Raw genomic sequence first — 4702 nt, 5'->3', positions numbered from 1 at the left:
GGCTTTACTCTGCATCACTGCGTCGCGTGGGCTCACCAAACACACCGACACGTTCCACTTACGCCGTTACATTTGCAATCGACGTGGCGCACAGCGTCACTGCGAACCCACCAAGTCACGCGACTCGAGTGGTATCGATGAGCAATGCAAAGCTGGAAGGACGCGCAACTCGTGGCTGCGACGAAACGCAACCAGCCGTTGCCTCTGCGAGGGCGACCCAATAAAATAACACGCGTGTCAGATTGTCAGCAGGGTCTATCCCGTGAATATTCAAGTTCGATCAGACCGCTGTGGACCGAGAGTCTCATTCGGGCCCACTTAGGGAACACGTGTTGCGCCTCTTCTGCAAGGGCGGCCTTGGTTATAACCAAACAAGTCCATTAAATCGAGCAAACACAATTTTGATAATAACCCCGTGGTTATGCGATTGTCACCCGACCGAGATTCAATGCCGCTGCCGTGTGGTTTAATTACAGCCCAGAGATGCGGCCTTTGCAACCCGAATGACGCGACAGGTGCCAACGTGGCTACGTGATGGTTTACTTCTTTTCTTGACACAAAGCAACTCCTGATTTAAGGCATTTCAAAAGCTCATTTGTACACACCGAGGCCCGCCAGATTGATCGCAATTGTAAAATATAAAGTAAAACTAGTCCAAATAAAGATATAATCGATATAAATCTTTTGCACGCAAACATTACGCAAATACCACATATGCATCACACTATATTTTTCTTCACATTAAAAGTTACATGGTCTGTCTGTTGCATGAAATATCTTGTGGGTTTTTTTGTTGCTCATGTAACTTATACTGCTTTGAATCCAAAGAGAAATTGATTTTATGCGACCGACAATTGGTATTTAATGCAATTGTACGAGGAACAAGCCTCCCTTTAGAGATGGCACTTTGCAAGACAAACCCATGGAAGTTTGTCTGCATATTCATCCCTCGGTGACATGCACACTCCACCGTGAAGTTACAATCCAGTACACTTGTCTCTCTCCTTAAGTTCCCCAAACGAACTTTAAATTCAGCCAACGAGTGCGCTGGCCACACGATAATTACGTTACAACTGCAGACAGATGTTGAGTGGCACCTTTATTCGCTTTCAAATAGAAAAACTTAAAAGATTGCAGCGTGGTCCAGATTTCTTGTGATCCCTATTAAATTATCTTAAACTTTTTTTACTAGTATAGTTTATTTAAAACCGAAATGAATTTGCAAAGGAAAAACAATGTTAGGGGTCAATTAATTAAAAAGATTTAAAAAATTTTTTTTAAAGATATTTGACGAGGTAAGGCCCAATGAGCTATACAACTATTTTCAGAAGCAACCTGACCACAACTGATAGCTTATTATGTGGAAATTGATAGCAACCAAATACTCCAAAACGTATGCTTCTAAATGTGGAGAAAAAAACCGGAGGTCCTCGAGAAAAATCCAAACTCCAAATATACAGCAGGCGTCGGGTCGGGGTTGAACCCAAGACCTCCTGTATACCAGGCGAGGTAGTTAACAGCTCGCAACCATAGCGCCCACTAATTGGAGGGGGGTCACAAGACATGTGGATCAGCCTATAGAAAATTGAGAGATGGGCGGGCTGGGTGGCTCAGAGGTCAGAGCAGAGAGCCAGCACCACCGAGATCTGGGTTGGAATCGCGGGCGGCCATCCGTGATCAAACCGGGTTTTCACTTCAATCGTTAAAATCCAGCTGTGAGAATTAAAGACATCGGTTCTACTCGCCTGCTATGAGAGCGTGACCCCACATCGGCTAGCGGATAGGTCACTTTCAAGGTTTCCCTGGAGAAGTCCAGTGGAAAATGAATTCTGCACCCGTTCGCTAGACACACAAGGCCACATTGCTTTGTGAGATTTCTGAACGGATTCTTCATCTCGTGATGACGCCAACGGTACAACAGGAATAATCACCCCTCTGCCTCCCCTACCGCGAGAGAAAACTGAAGTCAGAGGAAACCAAGCAGACTTTCTACACAGATGATCCATTAGTAAAGAGAGGGATAAGAGAGAACAGTGGCTGTTATGCGAAACGTTTAGGAGACACAAATAGGCATATTTTCAAAACAACGCAAAGTATTAACTACATATATCGACGTGCAGTTTTTCATATCCCATCGTTTTGACGTATCGCAAAGATATTAAATATGCAGACTATGTACTTATTCAGTTTGGTGCGAGATAGTGCGAGGGGTGGGAATGAACATGGCATAACTGGCACAAGAGGAAAGATGCAGCATAGTACGCAGCTATAGAAGTAGTGAAACATTTCAATACGAGGAAATGTAATTATAGTGTTCTATAAACTGATTTACCATCATTTGATAATCACAATATCTTTACGTAAAATCTCAGTCATTGCATCCCAAGCATGTGGATATAAAGTAGTCAAGATAACAAAAAATAAGTGTTCAATTTAAGTGTTAATTTGACTAAAAATTCATTCAGCATTATTGTGTTTGTTAATAACAAGATAAATAACGCCTCCTTTCCATGCCTCTCCACATAAACAAGTATTTTGCATGACCCATCGGCTGCATGGCCTTCTGGGAGTGCAACTTATCGGCGGCAGTGGTGGAACCACAAGCAAAACGCTGGAACGTTGCAAGATTCAGTGCATCATCGGCAGTCAGGCTTGAACTGGCCGATCATTGAAATGGGTCCCAGATCGTTGGAAAACTATTTAATAAACACAACACAGAATAGTAATCGAGAGCGCCAAGGTGGAGAGTATTAATCACAAAATGAATGCCTCCTCCCCATACTTTTCTCTCTACAAAGTTTAAATTTTGAACACAGAAGGCTGTGTGGTCGATGGTTTGTGGGAAAAAAAAACTTTTAATACTGTGCGTGCAGATGCATATACGGGGGAAGGCGGCGTTATTTATTATTCACGTAAGTGCTCTAAAACTCACAAGCCCTGGACACTTGCAGTTGCTTGTAAATTGTTTCAACACAACACCACTAAGTGGCCCTGAACTTCGAGTAACAAATCAAGCGCTCACACTCCATCCACATTGTTGCTTGCTGCAAAGTACGATTACATTCGCTGCTGAGGATTGGTTGTACGGCTCTCAGAAACTGTGCTGAGTAAAGCTTCGTACTATCAGTTTGTTAGCTTTGATCGACCAATAAGTGCGTGACCGTGTCCATATATACACAGCATATGCATGAAATGCGCAAAAATACAATTTACACAGTGCTGTGTATATATTGCACACCCGTATAACGCATATATACTATACCTGCATAAAAATACAGACATGCCCGTAGAGACGAGCATTGTATAAAAGGTGGACAAAGGATTTGAGAACAGCCAGAGTGCACACACACACTTGTTAGAACATCATAGACCTTCTCGTTTCCATTGTCAACCCCAAAACGTCAATGCGCTCACTCTACTGGATGTTTAACTTCTTTCGCACCGCACGTAGCCAACCGTAACAAATTGGAGGTGCGGCGGCGGGGGGGGGGAACAAAGGCAGTTGAGAAGCTTTCAGAGCTCCGCGTGTTCGCCAACGGCTGATCGGAGTAACGAGCAGATCTCCAACTATCTGTGGTTGGAAGCAGCGATTACGAGTGCAGCGCCGTGCAACTTGGGCTCACTATGAACAGGTGGCCACCACAGGGCACCCAGGTGGCGGAGATGTTAACTACCTCGCCGGGTATGCAGGAGGTCGTGAATTCGACCCCCGACCCTGACCCGCGTACATTTGGAGTTGGCGTGTTCTCCTCGTGGTCACGTGGATTTTTCTCTCCCGGGTTCTTCGGTTTTTCCATCCGCATTTAGAATCGACACGCGTTTAAGAATATTTGGCTGCTATAAATTTCCACGTGATAAGCCGCTGAGATATCAATTGTGGCCAGGTCGCTTCTGAAAGAGCTAGAAAACTCAGCGGGTCTTACCTGGTAAATATAGTTAATAATTAAGTGTATTTAGCAAAGGTTGGGGAACCTTTTCCCGATCGAGTTCCTAGTAGGAATTTCAAATACCTCTGGCAGGCGGCCACATTAACACACACATTCACTGCAAGAGGTCATCACAGTGGCAAAAGGTACTTAATTCCCTAAGATTAGAAACAGTTTTGATAGTTTTGAGAGTATTTCCCTCTAGTACCCAATTGGTGTGGCTCAGATACTTGCAGCGATGATTAAATATCGTTTAAGGGCCATTTTCAAGTGATAGGCCTCATGTGGACTCATTTGGCATTGGGCAGCAAGATACCAAGTGTCTGGACATATGAAATGTCAGAGGCCATCATACTTACGTATGTTGAATTTCTTTTACACCGTGCATAGCCAATTGTGCTCATCAGAGGTATGTTCCCCAACCATGCAGTATTGGGACCTCCGATTAGCACGGTTGGCTACATACGGTTGACTACTTAAGTTCAACATACATACATTGGCAACAGCACTCCCAGCACATCACGTGTGCAACTGCACTCGTGGATGGAAGCGAAGGGTGGTGGTGTAGCAGCAGCTTCCACGGCGCGGCGAGAGGGAGGAGAGGGATGGAGGAGGAGGCCTCGTCATTGCGTGCAGGTCCAGCCGAAGGCGGCGGTGCCAGCGGTAAGAATCAGAATATTTATTTATACTTGGAGGAATCCGATGAGCTATAAAACTATTTTTTCACGGATGTCCAGCAGTAGGGGCCGGGCGTCGATAAGTGGGGGAGGGGGGGG

This window comes from Lethenteron reissneri, chromosome 13, assembly GCF_015708825.2.
Source record: "Lethenteron reissneri isolate LAM-NWPU_2019-01 chromosome 13, ASM1570882v1, whole genome shotgun sequence".
In the NCBI taxonomy this organism is placed as follows: Eukaryota; Metazoa; Chordata; class Hyperoartia; order Petromyzontiformes; family Petromyzontidae; genus Lethenteron; species Lethenteron reissneri.
The sequence above is the reverse complement of the archived record's forward strand: the minus strand, read 5'-3'. Positions refer to the sequence as shown.